The 19,649-nt window shown below is 34.9% G+C and overlaps 1 protein-coding gene across 2 annotated transcripts in view; it reads left to right on the top strand.

The window, feature by feature from the left end:
- The window catches only part of CDH12 (cadherin 12), a 1,103,355-nt gene that overhangs the window by 337,219 nt on the left and 746,487 nt on the right, over positions 1-19,649 (top strand). For both annotated transcript variants that reach the window (XM_055112489.2, XM_055112491.2), the window contains exon 2: positions 9,323-9,417. The gene's annotated coding sequence lies outside the window, so the exon portion shown is untranslated. The remainder of the gene's footprint in view (positions 1-9,322; positions 9,418-19,649) is intronic.

The following is a 19,649-nucleotide window of genomic DNA, read 5'->3' on the forward strand; positions in this document are numbered from 1 at the left end:
TAGATGCTAAATGAGTCACTTGATCTATAGCACTCTCCTCCCTGTGCTTGTCTTTCAGCTTTGCTGCACATTTTAGAACATCTCTTTTACTTTCTTTCATATTCAACCATTCACTTAAAAATATGTTTATGTGTTTCTTTGTATTTTTTTCAATTAATATGTTCATGTATTTTGGTGACTTTTCTAATTTTCTATTTTATCTGGAATGTTCAGTGTGATTTTAAAGGTTATGATACTGTCAATTGACCGACTTCAGGCAGACATATTTTTATCTTACTCTGTGTTTTGACAACTTATCTTTCATATTTTAATTCATTTGACCCATAGTCTCTAATTTTACCATGAGAAAATTACTAATTGGTAATAATATTGCTATCATTTTATTATTATAAAATAATTGTATTATACTTATATTACTTAAAAATATATCTACTCTCTTTCAAACATTATTTTTCGTAATGTGTTGTGCATTTTTTTTTTTTTTTTTTTTCTGACACGGAGTCTCACAATGTGGCCCCGGGCTGGAGTGCAGTGGCAGGATCTCAGCTCACTGCAACCTCTGCCTCCCAGGTTCAAGCAATTCTCTTACCTCAACCTCCTAAGTAGCTGGGATTACAGGCACCCACCACCAAGCCCAGCTAATTTTTCTGTATTTTTAGTAGAGATGGGGTTTCACTGTGTTGGCTAGACTGGTCTCAAACTCCTGACCTCGTGATTCACCTGCCTCGGTCTCCCAAAGTGCTGGGATTACAGGCACCCACCACCACACCCAGCTAATTTTTTTGTATTTTTAGTAGAGATGGGGTTTCACCGTGTTGGCTAGACTGGTCTCAAACTCCTGACCTCATGATTCACCTGCCTCGGTCTCCCAAAGTGCTGGGATTACAGGCGTGAGCCACCACGCTTGGCCTGTGTTGTGCATTCTAAGTACTCTATAACATCCTTCTATATTTCAAATTTTAGCCCAGGACTCCCATGGTATTTTGAATACAAAGATAGCAAACCAAGTCTAAAATACATTGCAAAGGTCTGTATAACCTTCTTTGATACGTAGAAGATACTCAGATGCTCTAGAATCTGAAGTTAGAAAGCTGGTGAGCTTGATGCTCATTTCATGTTCATTATTCAGTGAAAGCTGGGAGACACCAAGGGCCTGGAGAGTGCTTGTGGGAGAAAAGCTGTCAATACATTTTTTTTTTTTGAACCTGTTGTCAACTTTCCACACCTGGCTTTCTATGTTGTTGGTCTTCCTTTTCTAGTATAGTAATGCTCAGCTGTATCAGGAGAAAACTTGGCCATCTCTAGTATAGTAATGCTCAGCTGTATCAGGAGAAAACTTGGCCATCTGCAGATATCCCCTTTAGTTTGTTTGTTGTTGGTGGTGGACCTCACAGTGTGGTTGCTTTTGCCTTTGAAGGAATTCTAAGTGCCATGCACCACAGACGCACTTCAGTTCCTCAGTCTTCTAATTTCAAGAGATATCAGTGGGATTTTACTGGGATTATTCTATCTATTTTCTTTTATAACATTGTGTTTTTTAGAGAAAATTATTACAGGGATCTTGGGATTATTATTATTATTATTATCTTTTTAGACAGAGTCTCGCTCTGTTGTCCAGTCTGGACTGCAGTGGCGGGATCTCGGCTCACTGCAACCTCCGCCTCCTGGGTTCAACCCTCCTGGGTTACCGGCACCTGCCACCACGCCCAGCTAACTTTTTGTATTTTTAGTAGAGATGGGGTTTTGCCATGTTGACCAGGCTAGTCTTGAACTCCGACCTCAGATGATCCACCTGACTCGGCCTCCCAAAGTGTTGGGAATACAGGTGTGAGCCACCACTCCCGGCAGGGATTATTTTTGATGTTAGTAACATCTCACACATTTAGCAGCAATTTCTCTGATTCCATTCCTTACTTTCCTGCATTAGTACAGACTTTACCTCCTTTTAAAATCCTTTTCATTATCATAGGGGCATTGGAAACAAAATGTATGTCTATGCCCAAGTTGCAGCTTCTTACAAGGAATTCTGTTACCCCACTATTGATTACCACATGTCCTCAGCTGATATTAGTCTTGGGTTTTCTTAGGTTAGCTGAAATGACCTCATGAATTGTGCTCTTGCAGACTGTACTTACCCCGAACTAGTGCCCTGGGTCTTGTTGAAGCACAACTACTACCTGATTTTTTTGACATGTCTCTCAGCTTACATTTTTCTGGTGTCATTTATTTTCATTGCTGTACTTTTTTTACCACCACCCCACAGTGAAGTAGCTTAGCTAATTACAAGAGGATTCATCTTTATGCCAGAATCAGGTAGAAGAACACAAAGCAAGTGTATCTAATTCTTTAATATATCCTCTTTACTGATAAAATGAATCTCTACTCTTATCACTTTGTAAGCTAACAGCCTTCACTTAATACAATCTTTTGTTGCCCTCGTGTTGTCTTTTATTAAAGTTCATGACTCTGGCTCACTGTATTTTCTAATACTTATGTATCTATAACTCATCTTAGTAATACTGACGTGATTTTGTGATTGTTCCCCTTGGGTGTTAGGTATGATATTCTTAATTGTAACTATGATATAAAAAAGCAAACCTTGAGCTACCTTTTCTAACATCACACATGCTCAACAAACACACACAAACCCCATATATATATAATTGAATGTACACACACACACACACAATCATAGTTACAAATATTTTCCAATGAGTTATAAGACCATTTTCATGAATTCAATAGTTGAAATAATTATGTAAGCAATTACTTATTTTTTGCTTGTCATAAATGAAATGCTTTTCAAAAATGCCAGTGTTTTTAGGAATTTGAACAAAACTATAGTTGACATCTTATAAACACGGGCAAGACTTTGTTTAGACATGCATATAGGAGCAGAATTCCTGCGGTCCAGGTTACCTGCATTTCACTTTTAGTAGATATTCCAAATGGTTCTTCAAAGCAGTTGTGTCCATGTGGATTTCCAACCCACGATATGAGTGGAGAGCTTCCATCACTCCACATCCTTGCCAATTATTGATAATTGATAATTATTGATAATTTCAGACATTATTATCTTTTTTGCCAACTAATTCAATGAGAAATTATGTGTTATTATTGTGCTTTTTTTGGATTTCTCTGATAATGGCTGTGGAATCATTTTTATATGCTTTTTAGAAGTCCTGTTTTTTTCTTTTTGTAAATATTCCATTTATAGATTTCCAAATTCAATACTTTATTGATTGTTGACATTCTTAATATAATCTTTACACTAAATTATGTTCCATGATTGGAAATATTTTCTCATAGTCAATGACATAGCTTTTCTTTTCTTTGCAAGTTTAGCTTTAAATATATGATTTTAATTTTAATTCAAATTTCGTGTTTTCAATATTTGTTTAAAGAAAGCTTTTCCTAGTTCATAAAAATTATATATGTTGGCCAGGCATGGTGGCTCACGCCTCTAATCCCAGCACTTTGGGAGGCCGAGGCGGGTAGATCACTTGAGGTCAGGAGTTCAAGATCAGCTTGGCCAACATAGTGAAACCCTGTCTGTACTAAAAATACAAAAATTAGCTGAGCATGGTGGTGGGTGTCTGTAATCCCAGCTACTTAGGAGGCTGAGGCAGGAGAATTGCTTGAACCCAGGAGGTGGAGGTTGCAGTGAGCTGAGACCATGCCCTTGCACTCCAGTCTAGGCGACAAGAACAAAACTCTGTCTCGGAAAAAAAAAAAAAAAAAAAAATTATATATGTTCTTGACTTTTAAACTGTTTCTCTTTCATGCATCTGAAAGTTATTTTTTATGTATGATATGATTAAAGAAATCTGTAACCAGCCCTGTGTATTTGTAGAGCCTATGTTTTTGGATTCAACCAACCATAGATTGAACATAATTAGAAAAATAATTATAACAATGAAAAATAATACAAATTAATATCAGTATGACATAGCAATTATTATAAGTAATCTAGAGATGATTTAAAGTATACAGGAGATGTGCATAGGTTATATGCAAATAATATTCCTTTTTACATAAAAGACTTGAGTGTCTGTGGCTCTTGATACCTAGGAGGGTCCTGGAACCAATCCCTTGTGGCTGCCTAAGGACGACTGTACTTTGATTTTGTGCATCTGCATGGTGGATTTTTCCTATTCCACTTATTTAAAAGTCTGTTCTTTTCCCACTGATTTAAGTGAAACGTTCGTACATATTTATATGTATCATTTAGACTCTATGCCAATAACATACTTTTTTTTCCACATTTTTATAACAATTTTTTTATATCGGATAGGGTAATTTTATCTTTCCAGCAAAGTCTATGAACTTCTTGGGCTTTGTTCTTTCAAATGAATATTAGGATTAGCTATGGGTGGCCCATAAGACCACCTCTAGAGCAATATAGAGAGAGAAAGCATTTTTGGTCAAATTTGTTTGTTACGTGTTTCACATGCTCTTCTTATAGTTTACATTCCTTCCATTTTCTCTGAAGGCTTTAAATGTGTATTATGTGTCTATTACAGATTATTCTATTATTATTAGTTCTTAAGAAATAAATTTTCTCTTTCTCGCTCCACTGAGTTTCATTGAGGGTGTATTGTGTTCTCTCACACTTTTTTTTTAAATTTTTTTCCTTGTTATGGAATCTAGGGTCTTACATTGTGAAAGAATCTCTTCAAGATATTTTGGTACTTGCTCTGCTGAGGTCCTACTGATTCTCCAGTGCTATACCATGCTTTATATTACTACTCTGGGTTGCATCCACCATATTATATATTTGGGCAAATCTGGAGTTTACACACATCAGGCTCAAGCTTGCCCTCTGCTTCTCAAGGTTAACCTCTTTCTATCTATGGCCACTCTTGAACAGCTGGTATTTGTGCAGCTTCCCAATACTAGTGGAAAGAAGATTTTTGTGTTTGTTTCTTTTTCTTCTAATTCCCATTCCATGATGGGACTACTCATTCTACAAACTAGTTGCATGTAAGCAGCTCATTATTAGTTCCTTCCTTCAAGCGACCCAAGATGCCTGAATTTCATTAACAACGTTGGTAATTGAAGCCTTATGGAAGCCATTCATACCCTTATTTTTCTGTGAAAATTTCCTGGATCATCAGTTACCACTCCTCTGACTTTATTGCTAGTAGCTTGAGATTTATTTTTTCTTCCTGTCAAGGTCCCCTGAAAGTTAATGTCACTGAAAGGTGTACTGTACCAGTAATCATACTTTATGAATGTAGTTTGCTTTTGACTTTAGAAAATATTTCCTTTAAAAACTTTTATGAGATTTGCTTAATTAAGCTCTTTCTAAAAATTATGTAGCCATAGTCTGACACTCTGGTTCTGTGGTTTTGTTCAGCTTGTCACACATAATTGCAGGTTATCAGTAGTCCTAGTCTGAAGGGAAAGAAATAGTTATTAGAGTTTCATTATTAAGTAACATCTATCCGTCTCTCTAAGCAAGTTAATTATATGCCTGTCCTAGGTTGTCTTAAACAATATTTTAAAACACCCTTTCATTGTGTGTATATATTTCTGCTGCCTTAGCCATACACACTGTCTTGTAGTGAGATAGAGTCATGAGGAAGTTGTTTTATTAGAGTAATTTTTTTCTCCCCTATGGAAGGGGATAGGAAGTAGATCTATAAGTTGGTTATCAATGAAAATATTTGTAAAATATTTGAAGGGATTTATTCTGAGCCAAATGTGAGTGGCCATGGCCTGTGACACAACCCTCAGGAAGTCCTGAGACTATGTGCCCAAGGTTGTCGGGGTACAGCTTGGTTTTATACATTTCAGGGAGGCATGAGACATCAATCAAATACATGTAAGACATACATTGGTTTGCTCCAGAAAGGTGGCACAACTCAAAGCTGTGGGGCGGTAGGGGGTGGTTTCCAGGCTGTAGGTAAATTTAAACATTTTCTGGTTGACTATTAGTTGAGTTTTTCTAAAGACCTGGGATTCATAGAAAGGAAATGTTCAAGTTAAGATCAAAGATTGTGGAGACCAAGGTTCTTTTGAGGTCTTATAGTGGCTGCCCTTAGAGACAACAGATGACAAATGCTTCCTATTCAGATCTTTAAAAGGTGCTAGACTTTTAGTTAACCTCTTTAGGATTGGGAAGGCCTGGAAGAAAAAGATCTACCTATGTTAATAGAAATTCTTTACAGATGCAAATTGTTCACGAGGAAGGACAGCTTTGCAGGGCCAGTTCAACATATGGCAAAGAAACATGTTTTGGGGTAAAATATTTTGATTTTCTTCCTTGTCTCCTAATGTGATGCCTGAGTCAGGTTGCAAAGTAAGTCACCATATACAGGGTTAAATAAAACCCATCTGTTGAGAATTGGTGGTTTGTAGGGGATGACTCTCCAGACCCCTTAGATAGGAATTTGGGCAAGATAAAAAATTCAGAGCTTAATCCTCATGATCTATGGTAGGCTGGAAAATGACTTCCCAAAGACAGCCATGTTCTAATTCATAGAACCTTTGAATGTTAACCTATATGACAAGAAGGGGTCTTTGCAGCTGTGATTAAATAAAGGATCTTAAAATGAGGAGATTATCCTGTATTAGCTGAATAGGCCCAAATTATAAACACATGCATTCTTAAAAATGAGAGGCAGAAGATTTGAATACACAGAGGAAAAGGCAATGTAAAGGAGGAGGAAGAAATTTGAGGATGTTAGCCTTGAATACTGAAAGCGGCCACAAGGCAAGGCACGATGGCAGTCACCAGAAGCTGGAAGAGGCGAGAAATGGATTTTCCCCTAGACCCTCTGAAGGGATGGCAGCACCGTGACACCTTGATTTCATCTCAATCTTTTATTGATTTCAGAATTCTGACCTCCAAAACTGTGAGAGGATAAGTTTCTGTTACTTTAAGCTGCTACACTTATGGTAATTACTTGTCGCAGCCACAGGAAACTGATACAGATGTTATTACATTCTAACCAAAATATCTAATATAGATGAAGGGAATGAAATGGCTTAGAATTTCTTGGAAGTTTATGTCTCACTTTAATGTTTTTTAAACCTAAAGATTTTGTTTGACAAGGAAATCTTTATTAGTTATCAGAATAACAGAATGATAAAATGAGTTGGTGTTTTTACTTTGAGAAAATAAGTTATCCCATATGGATTATTAGTCTACCTTGTTACTATCTGTATTTTCTACTAAACTTTTATAATACAAATGTTAAACATTTATATATTCTGACTACCATTTAGCTGTAATGATTAACATGTACATTAATTATAATTATTTTATAATTTCATTAAAAATTACATTTTTCGCATAGGTATAATTGCGCTAACTCAGACTTTTTGTCTTAAAAATGAATTATATGAAAACATGGTCATAGTAATAGGATGCCTCAATAGAAGAAAATATATTAGATCTTATATAGCAGTATATATCTCCTCAAGTCCTTTTTATTGTTGCAGTCTATGGCATTTGGTGAAAAAACCATCAGGTAGCTGTGGTTGTATCCACATGATATTAAAAGCTACTTTTCTTTTTCAAGCATAATGAACTTTAGTAGAAACGAATGGAAATAAATGTCCATGGACTTTCTTAATGATTCTTCAGAATCAGGCATCATAAACATGTCCACTTGTGTGGACATCTTTATAAGAATCACTCTTGATATATTACTCAGAGAGGAGCATTTCATAAAGAAATGAAAAATGTGATTTTAATATATACTCTATTACACCCAAAATGCTATTTATTTAATATAGATTAAGGAAGTTGAAGGTATCAGCCTGAAGTTAACAATATGAAGCTGGAGTTGAAGTTATCAGTATGAAATAATGTTATCTAATTATAGATACAGATTGAAGTTGTCAGTATGAAATAATGTTATCTAATTATAGATACAGATTGATAGATATAGAGACAATTATGGATGTCTGCATATACACGTTAATATAAATACATAAATTTCCCAGCTCACTTCACTGAGAGGACTTAGAAGTAATGGCACCCCAGTGGCAAGGAACCATAACTAGTGGTCAGATCTTGGTTTCTCACCATTCTCTGATAAAAAGAACCAGAGATCCTTGAAAAAAAAAGGCTGAGTCTAGGTCTGAGGCAAGAAGATTATAACATTTATAGTATGCATTTTGAAATTAACATGGACTATCTTATCATGCCAGGACATAAGGAAGTACTCACTAAACCAACCAATATGGTATGTCAAAAAAGACACAGAGGCTAATTGAAAGAGCTCACGAAGGCCAAAGCTAAAACAATTAGACCAACAAAATAAACAGTGTAGTATTGTATTATAACATGAAATACAAAGTAAATATCCATGAGATTACACTGATGCATATAAATTACTGAATGAATGAATGAATACCCAAACAAGGAAACAAACAAATGGGGAGAATAGGTAAATTTCTCTCATAAAATTTCAAATAATTTGTGTCATTTTCCCCTCCAGCAAGTGGAGCTTAACTCTCTATCCCTTGACTGTGGGCTGCTCTTATTGACTTGCTTTCAAACAGTACAGTATGGAAAGGAGGAACAAAAGGAACTTTATAGTACGAAACGGTGGCAAACAGTACCCCAGTCAGCTGATCAAAATCTGTGTAAACAGAAATAAGTACCCCAGTCAGCTGATCAAGATCTGCATCAACAGCAATAAGGACTCCAGTCAGCTGACCAAGATCTGTCTCAACAGTAATAAGCACTCCAGTCAGCTGATCAAGATCTGTGTCAACAGTAATAAGTCATACTGATGACACACATACCCTTGATATGAAGTGACAAAAATGATACTTTATGGTCTTCCTCCCAAAAACCCATAACCCCAGTCTAATCATGAGAAATACATCAGCCAAATTGCAACTGAAGGACATTTTATAAATGTCTGACCATTGCTTTTCAAAACGTTCAAGGTCATCAAAAACAAGGAAAGTCTAAGAAACTATCACTGCCATGAGGAGGCCAAGGGGACATAATGACAAGGCAATGTGATATCCTGGAATAGAAAATGACATTAGGAGAAAAACTAGTGAACTCAGAATAATGTATCAATATTGGTTCATTTGGATCCATCTATCACAATGTATCACTATATATCACAATGTATCAAAAGCAGCATTGTAAGTACATTGTACATACATCAAAAGTACATTGAGAAATGCACTTATAATGTAAGATATTAGCAATAGTGATAATCAGGTGTGAGGTATACAGGAACTCTCTATACCGTGTTTGCAACTTTTAAGAAAATGTAAAAATATGCTAAAATAAATGTTTATTAGAAAAGATAGTTAACATTCTGACTGTATATGTTTGTCTTTCCAGCTTTGTTACCTAACAGCTTGGCTCTTTTGGGAAATATAGACAAGCTGGAACCCAGGAGCAGTTGGGAGTTTTAAAGAATGCCAGCCTTTTTAAAGGTAGGTAAAAAAAATCTTATCAAGATATATGCTTTTACCTTCTTAATTAATACCTGAAAATGCAAATCCTATTTAAAACTTCTTTACTTAAAAAATGTATTAGATATCAAAATATTCAAATATTTGTATATTTACAGGGAGTTGACATAAACATAACAAAATCATGAAACTTGAAGTAACCAGTTATTTCTACATTTTTTAGAATATAGGATTCTTTATTTTTATAATTATTTATTTTTTAGCTTCTTTGTTTTATTTTTCCTCACAGTTTCATTTTACATGCCGATTTGAGAGGATCTAATGACTGTGTTCCTCCTAAAAACAGAAAGTGATTTCTGCCTTTTTTATTCTGTTTTTTTGTGATGCTTTGCCTAGTCCCTCATAATTAGCGGGTATTATGTTTGTTCAATTGGATACGTCTCATTTCAAAGGCAAACCTCTGTTGAAACTCTCACATAGGAAACAGAGATAAAGTCATAAATTTTCTCTTCCTTACGAATATTGATATGGCACAAACTGGTTCAATTGTTTCTTGCGCTGGCAATTGTAATCTGCTTTTCCTTTGCTGATGGTAGGAATCTAAACACTGAGATTTAGACAGTTACAGTTAACCTTCACAGACATAGTAATTAAAGTGCTGCTTTGACACTCCCCACTTGGTAATGGGAGAATCTACCCTTACTTAGGCTGTAGTCAAAACAAGCTTTATATTCTCAGTTCTAATCAGTGATCAGTTAAGATTAACCATTGATATAACAACTCAGAAAGACAAGGTTGAAGAGATAAGGCAGATGTGTAATTAAACTAACGTGGCTTTATGAATCTTCCTGTGATGTTTTTCAAACTCTCTGTGCATGCCCATGTTTCTGAAGTAGAAAGATGAAGCCTTTTCTTTTTCTTTCTCATTATCCTTTTATGAGATTAGCTTATTCAGTAAAGGTTGGGCTTTAGTGTAGTTTTAAAACATTATCAATTAATTTCAACTATCAGATTTAAGTAAAAAAATACAAATTTTAGATCAACAATGTAAGATGGTAAGATTGAAATAGAATGAACCATTTAATATCTCAACTATTAATAATTCCTCTCCCCCCATGGTCATCTCTTTTATCTAGCAATTTGTTCTTATCAATATTCAAAATTTCTATGTAGAAAATTGCTTACCTTTTCTTTGTGAAATTTTTGCATTTTTTGTAGAAAATTTTAATTAATTTCTAAATCTCTGATCTTGGATAATTTTGATTTGGGGTTTCAGTCCAGATCTTTTATTTATAGAATAAGAGAAGTGAACACTTTGAATTTAATTCCTATAAAAGGCAACTCCATATTCTTAAATATCCATGATTATATCAACCTCAGTATTATCTGTGATGCAAATATGAATAATGAATAATTAATACTAAGCCATTCCAATGATAAATGCAGCACTTTCTCTCCTTTTCTTTAAAGCATAACAGAGCATTAAAACATCCAAAGGCCCAGATAACTGAGAATAGACTCATACTCTTCCTAAATGTCCTTTGGTTCACTCTGTGCTATGTACAACGATAAGAAGAAATAAAAATAGTTTGATATTTGTTTAACATACAACTACTTTAAAGATAATAATTTGAGAAAGGATTAATTTAAAGAAATTGGCATGTTCATTTGTTTTTAATTAGAGTGGAATTCATATTGATGCAGAACGCATTTGAGGAGAATGGCTTGAAATTATTTTCTTTTTAATATGAGGATTTTCATAAATGCCACATAAGCAAATAGAGCTGAGAATAATCTCAGTGGAATGCTATAACAAAATAGAGAGTGATAATCAAGTACAATGAATATATAGATTTCAAGTCATACTAACTGATTATTAATATTTCTTTATTAAGAAAGACATTTTTCTTTTATCAATTTAACTTTGAATAGAGTAATGCTGTGGAGCCTGTTTATGATGTTACCACCCCCTTTTATAATTTTCTTTTTCAACAATCACATAGGGCAGTGTATTATTTCTTTAACATTTTGCAAAATTTACTCTCATTCTATTCATTTCTCACTTATATTCATGTTTACTTAAGTAATTGTATGCATTTATTATAAATCGTGCAACAAAGTAAAGGGAAAGAGAAAGGAAATAAATCTTTCTTCTTTCATATGGTTAGATGAGCATTCTTTGATCATTTATAGAATACTTTCTTGTTCCAATATGAAAAATATGGTTGAAGTTGGCATTTTTTTTCTTCCTGTAGTAGTTGGAAAGAGTAGGGAAAATGCAGCCAAAGGACATTTGAACTAGACTATAAAGAGAAATAGATAAAAATATGTAAAGAAGAGGATATAGATGTATAAAAGGCACAAAGATATATGATATCATTTCATATGTGGTGAATTTAAAACCATTTGAGGAGTTAGAGAATGAAATGTGTGTCAAATATGGGAATAGCTGGCAGATAAATCCAGAAGAATAGGCTTAGATGATGAAGAAACTTTAATGAAATGAAAAATATGTCTGGGATTGGGGCTTTATCTTTTATAGGATGTGGAGCTGTGTTTTGTTGTTTTAGTTGGTTTGCTTTTGAATGTAGAAGAATAACCTGATGTGGAGGTTTTGTATGTGTGTGTCTGTGTGTGTGTGTGTGTGTGTGTGTGTGTGTGTAAAGAAGATGACTGATGGCAATAGACTGGGAGATTATATATATCAGATCTTTTGGGAGCACCAATTTAATTCTATTTCCATCTATCCTGTATAATTTCTTAGGAAATTAAATAATTATTCAAAAATAATTTATTTCTAGATATGTTTAAATAGGGTTTTAACGAATGTATTAGTATGTTCTCACGCTGCTAATAAAGACGTACCTGAGACTGGGTAGTTTATAAAGAAAAAGCGGTTTAATGGACTCACAGTTCCACATGGCTGGGGAGGCTGCACCATCATGGTGGAAGGCAAAGGAGGAGCAAAGGCACATCTTACATGGCAGCAGGCAAGAGAGTATATTCAGGGGAATGTCCCTTTATAAAACCACCAGATCTCATGAGACTTATTCATTATCATAAGAACAGCATGGGAAAGACCCACCCCATGATTCAATTACCTCCCACTGGGTGCCTCCTACAACATGTGGGAGTTATAGGAACTACAACTCAAGATGAAATTTGGATGGAGACACAAGCCAAACCATATCAACTAAGTAGAATACTTCAAGATTCCACTAATCCTTTATTTTATGAAGATGAGGATGCAAAGAGTGACGACAAATGGAAAGTTTTGGAAGTGAGCTTTTCACTGACACAGAGGCAAACAAATCTAGGATCTATCTTTAAAAAAGCAAGTCTTTAGGGCATTGGTATGAATATCAGGTCCTGACACTCAGAAAACATTGCCTTTCAGCAGTGATGAGGTGAAACAGAAACTGATGGAAACACGGAGGGAACAGCAGATCTGCTCAGCCAGGAGTGGATTTGAGTTTTTCTTTAGTGTTCACTGTGTCCTGCTGAGTTGACAATAGGGTTCAAAAAATGAATTGCAGAGCCGTCTGTTTTTTTTTTTAAATATACTTTGTAAGGCATAACTAAAAATCATTTGGTAAATTTTGTTCATGTGATATTCCCTGACAGGTTATTGTTAGAGTTGCAATTAGCACATCTGAAGAAGATAAACGCAGGGATATTTCTAATTTTGGTGATTGTCAAAGGTTAATAATTTGAGACATGCCTGTTAGGATTTCACAATGGACTTGTCATTGGGAATTATGATTCATCATCTACACAGAATAACAAGGAGAGAAAAGAAAGGAAAAATACAGAAGCAGTTGATTATTCCAAAGTAGACTCTACCAGACTTTTAATTCAAACGAAAGAGTTATTCCAATTACTCGTGATTGCTTCAAGCCTTCAGATTATTAAAACAGGTTTACTACAAGTGAGACCAGCAGAAAAGAGTACATTAAAAAAGGTATCCCAGTCTTCCATGAATTATCCTTTATGTAATTTTCTATTTCTTTGCTTTGTGTTTAATTTAAATAGTCATAGATCAGATCACACGATGCTCTTAAAATCATTCATACGCAAGAGACACAAAGGTCATTTACATGCATTTTATTCCATGGTGCATATTTTCAGTTAATCTTAAAGGTCACTTTCCTTCTGTGAGTCTAAATATTCAATGCCTTAAATAAAGATGAAAGATATAAATAAATAGGGGATCTTTTTTTTTCTTTCTGCCTTTAAAGCTACCTTGTTATATTTCATGCTGCTTTGATTTTTTGTGATAGGTCACAATCCAGGTTATTGTGCTATCATTCAAATTAGCTTAAATGCCCTTAGTACAGAAGCAAGGAAATACATACATGTTCTTTGTCCTAATCAGAAAAAAAAAATTATACGGCAGGAGTGATGAAGAGAATTCTTGGTTATGGTCTATGGGACAACAATCCATAATTTAGTTTGCAGATGTCTGTGTAATTTAAGCAGCAGGCAGAACAACCACACAGTTGTAGATGCTCTGGGGAAAGGATACCAAGAGGCTCATAAATCATGGTAAGGATTAAAACCAATGAGCATTCATCTTCTTAACCTCGTAAGGGAATATGGAAAAGCCAAGTATCGGAACATACTGAGCATGGAATCTTTGTGCAGCAATCAAAGATGTCAGAGTTTTTAAGGCCTCTCCCAATTAGCATTGACCTCTCATTTGCAAGTCAACAGAACATAATTTTAAAGTTGATTAAAAAGAGGCCCTTTCCATATCAAATTAAATTGAGGAAGTGATAAGATATGTTTCTGGGCCATAGTAAAAGTGGAGTCAAATTATATGGAAATGCTAATTATTTGCTTTGATTGAAATATGTTTCTTCTGGGGCAGTCTATGAAAAATGACCTTACAAATATCCAATCCATAACAACTGTCATGTTTAACTGAACATTTATAAGTGGCTAAATGTCATGAGAAAATTCTAACTTCAAATAGTCAAGGAAGGGAAATAGAGACAGCTGGCTCTCTCCTATAACATTTAGTAAATAAATGGTCTGTTACTAATTGTTTATATTTGAAAAATTATCCTAATCAAAGGTCTTTGGATTCAAATGAGTAATTCATACACAGAGAGGCAAGTTTCATTTTGTGTTGAAGATAGAAACTTTAATCAAATTTTAAAGCTTTTGAAAAAGGCTAATCTGTTAATTTCCCCAGCATTCTTTTAAATCAGGTTCATGATACAACTAAATTTGCCAATTTTATAAGCATGCCAAGACAGTGCAGGAAATAAAAAAATCAGTTATTCAAGGACGATCATGAGCCTGTTAAGGAGATACAAACAGATTCAGTTTCTGATTCTGCAGTTTAATATAAATATCCCCTGGCAATGATTATTTTTATGTAGTCAGTACATAATTATCTATTTTACTTAAGGAGAACTGTAGTGTGGCTAATCCAGTGTGGCAGATAACTTTTTATATATATTTGGCATTGGAATCTATTTTCGTTCATATTTTTAAATGATTTCATCTGACTTTTGAGAAAGTCACACTGCCCTATCTTTGAAAACAGCCAGAATAACATGCCAGATACTGTAATTTGGGCTACTTCTACACTGGGTATACCCTATTCTACACCCCATACTAGGGACGAATAACCATCTTTTCCATTTAGCAGGCAATAATATGCTCCTCTAGTTCAAGTATCTTTTTCTGCTACCACTTTTTCTTCCTCAGGAATGGGGATTAAGTATGTATTCTTTGACACAAGCTCATATAATGATTTCAAAGTATATCAACTTTGTTTTATTGTATAGCATTGCACTTCGTTTTTCTTGACCTGTTTTCTAACAAGACTGTGCTGCATTCCCCAGGAACCATTCTAGAGAAGGGAGATACAGAACTTAGGAACCCAGCTAGACTTTTCTGCCATATAAACTAAGACTGATTACTAAGATAAATATATGGGGAAATGTACATTTTATCTTTGAACTAAAAGTGGAATAAATCACTTTTCTTGACTGCATAATAACCTTTGTCATTTAACCACACATTCGTGGATATTTCAGAATCTGCTAAATATAGTAAAACTACCTTTTAAGAAGATCACACTGGGCTGAGCATGGTGGGTCACGCCTATAATCCTAGCACTTTGGGAGGCCAAGGCAGGCGGATCACTTGAGGTCAGGAGTTCAAAACAAGCACTGGCCAAAATGGTGAAACCCTGTCCCTACTAAAAATCAAAAAAAAAAAAAAAAAAAAATTAGCCGGGTATGGTAGCAGGTGCCTGTAATCCCCGGTACTTGAGAGGCTGAGGCAGGAGAATCACTTGAACCGGGGAGACAGAGGTTGCAGTGAGCCAAGATCATGCCACTGCACTCCAGTCTGGGTGACAGGGCAAGACTACATCACAAAAAAAAAAGAAAAGAAAAAGAAAAAGAAGAGCACACTATTTGTATCTATGTCTACTTATATAAATTATATAAATTATTTTTAGTAATAATTATTAAATGAAAATAATTAGTTTGATTTAATCATTATATAATGCATGCATGTGTCTCACCATCATATTATACCCTGTAAACTTATACAATTATTGCATGTCAATTAAAACTACAACTAAGAAAGACTTAAACATTGGCAGACTAGATTTGAGAAATAATATTATATGTCATATGTATATTTTTGGCATTCTTAAATGCTTTTGTATTTCAATTATGTTTGTAAACAGACATATTTGGGTGACATATTCTGGGTGACAGAGAGAAAAATAAGAATTCACTTTGCCCCTTTCATTTTTTCTCCTTAATAATTTTATCCCTAGTTTATATAAAATATCAATACGGGGATGGATTATAGACTCGAGGATTAATTTACTCAAATATAGTGTTGAAAATTGTCTCTATATTATTTTGTGTCAAGGATTCTTCTCTGGGTTGTGGATAAATTTATTAAAAAATCATTAAATGTTATTAACCATGTTGGTGTTTACATTCTAGTGAGGAGAATACAAACAAGTTATTAAATTATATAATATTTAAATTATGTATAAATAAGTTTATAGAAAATGATAAATGCTATGCAGAAAATTAGCTGGGAAGAGTGCCAGGAAGTTTCTGTGTTGTACAGAGAAGGGGAAATGGTAGTTTGCAAATTCTGAAAATATGTTTCAAGAATATCTTCCTGATAAAATAACATTTGAAATGACTTGAAATAGATATGGGAGCAAAGCTTGAAAGTGTCTGAAGAAGAGCTTTCCAAATTAAATCACAAATTTCAAGTCACTAAGGTAAGAGCTATTCAAAAACCAACAAGAAGGCCAGTGTGATGGAAACTTGGAGAGAGTGGAGAAAGATTATAGAAGAGGTTCAGCTGGGCACGGTGGCTCACGCTGGCTCACACCTGTAATCCCAGCACTTTGGGAGACCGAGTTGGGCGGATCACTTGAGGTCAGGAGTTTGAGACCAGCCCAGCCAACATGGTGAAACCCCGTCTTTACTAAAAATACAAAAATTATCCTGGTGTGGACGCACATGTCTGTAATTCCAGCCACTTAGGAGGCTGAGGCAGGAGAATTGCTTGAACCTTGGAGGCTGAGGTTGCAGTGAGCCGAGATCACACCACTGCATTCCAGCCTAGGTGACAGAGCCAGATTACATCTCAAAAAAAAAAAAAAAAAAAAAAAAAGAGATTCGACAGGCAGTGGGGCCTTGAGGGCAGTGGAAGGACCTTGATGGTTTTATCTTTTCAGAGGACTTCTCTGGCTGATGTGTTGACAGTGCACTATAGAGGCCCAGGGGTGGAATTAGGAAGCTCCTTTTTAGGCAAGTACAACAACCTGATGAGCAATGATACTAGGTGGGAACAGAGATACAGCAGAACAACGGGTGAGCAAAGGAAGGAAGGTTGAGACAAGATGATTGGTGATGTATTATATATGCAGTGTGAGGAAATGAGAAAGATCCAAGGTGAATTCATGGTATCTGGCCTGAGCAATGGGAATATAGCTTTGCCAGTAACTGAACAAATGAAGTCTGAGCTGCCTTTAGCCAACAAAGGAGAAATGTTGACTAGGAAATTTGATATATTCATACAAAATTCAGGGGTGAGTTCATCCTAGTAGATATGTTATATGATATTGACTAAGATTTGTTTATTTAAACAAACACATCACACTTTCTATGTCAGGCGTTATTCTATGATTTTAGTATGTGTTATGTTGTTTAATTAATCCTCATAAGAATTGTATGAGAAAGGCACTATTAACATTATGTTCATTTAGCAGATGAGAAAATGACGCTAAAAGTCTAAGGTAATATTTTCCAAGATCACACAGCTGGTAAGTGGCAGAATTGGGAGTCAGACCCAGGCACAATAGAATGATTTTACCCAACTTGACCCACGATTTGATTACTAATGCAACAAGTTCAGACGAGAATAGATATCCAAGAACTAGGCTCAGGGGCATGGGAGTGAAAAACATCAGAGGAATGAAGAAAAATAAAAAGAGCAAAAGAAGTGATCAGTGTAGGGGGAAGACAAGAAGTGTGGTGTTCTTAAATTAAATGAAGGAAGCCTTTCAACTGGGTCAATTGCTGCTGATGAATCTTAAAAGATCAAGACTGAGCACAGATGATTGGAATCACAATCCATTGTTTATGTTGACAACAGCAGTGTTGATGGATTGCTGAGCAAAAATTTTGATGAGAGCTACGAAAACAAAATAAAGACAGAATTAATTTTCAAGATCAAGGCAGAAGCTTGAAAGGAATTGCTGAGAAAGATTTATTTGGAATTTTTGTGCTATTTTAAAGCAAACACATACTTATGGTTCCTAGTTCCAAATTCACAAAAACAATTTGTCATACACATTTCAAATGACCAAGGAGAGATTATAACAAAGTGACATAGATCAAAATCCATCTACATTATGTTGCAACGTTTTCCCTAGAACATGTAAACTTAGACCCCCTCCAACAAAATTCTTAATTTTTATGTCATCAAGATTAGGATTAAATGGGTAATTCACCATGTTACTAACAAAGTAGCGTTGACTCCTTTGGGCCTTTTAGGGTTGCCTGGACAGTTTAGGTTGCAGTGCTTAGCTGTGTTGGATGTGTCATCAAACTGTAGAAGTGCCAAGCACAGGATTCATGTTGAATGGCCTAGTTTCCAATTCAGCTTAGCCATTTATCAGTAGTGACAAGTTACTTAACCTCTCCATTTCCCATTTCTTTCACCTACAACATGAAATAATATTGGTCCAAGAATCGTGTGCATCTAATAGGGTTGTTTATAAGGATTATGTAGTTCATATTTGCATACACTATTTCTGAAAGTTAGAACAGTGCCTGGTCTATAAGAAACCAGTTTAAGTGGTTTGTAAAAAAGTAAGTTCCATATTTCTGTTTTCCTCTAGAATTTTCAAGGAATAGAATGCTCCCCCTCTTCTGTGTTTCCCCGATGTCAAAATTCATGGATCCCCTTCCACTTCAAGAAAGCTAACTCACATTGCAATTATTAAGGGCGTCATACTCAGTTAATATTTCTTCTCATAGATTTCACTGCATTCTTAGTGGTTGTATGTTCTAAAGTTTATTTTTTCTTATATTTCTAAATTTGTTTTTTGTGCTGTGAATTACTTCACATTGATTTAATGAAATGTCTTAAATGAATATCTATTTCTGGCATATATGTATATGCATTCATATATATATTTATGTGTGTGTGTGTATATATATCTTCCAACTTGTCAGACTCTTTTCATGTTTCATACACCATAGCAAGACATCCCTCCCATATGGAAGCTGCTACTGAAACTCTTGACAGACATAAGGTCCTTGGATACAATAAATCATGTGTAAAGAACACATTTAGCCCCATCACCTTGTTAATTGAATTTATAACTAAAAACATTCCCATTTTCTCACTTTTAATAATATTTTTCCTGTCATAAATAGCCAAATAACATAATCAATGTTCAAAAATTCTCAATGAACATCTTTAAGGAATGTTTCTGTGAAGAGTGGTAGGATCCTTTAGTTTTTTGCTGCATATGACGAGGCAGATGGAGAAATTCAGTTTTTAAGGATGATATTTATTCCATTTTTTCATGTTGTTTGAAATTCATTTTTCCTCTTGCCCCAAGGGATGCCTGCCATCTAAGCACATGTTTGAAACCAGATAGAAAGCATATGTCCTGTATACCCGTGGGGTCTGACAGAAGGGGTGAAATATAGGATAACTGCTTCTTCAATTGTGCAAAAAGGAGT

This window comes from Pan paniscus, chromosome 4 (assembly GCF_029289425.2).
Source record: "Pan paniscus chromosome 4, NHGRI_mPanPan1-v2.0_pri, whole genome shotgun sequence".
NCBI classification, from domain to species: Eukaryota; Metazoa; Chordata; class Mammalia; order Primates; family Hominidae; genus Pan; species Pan paniscus.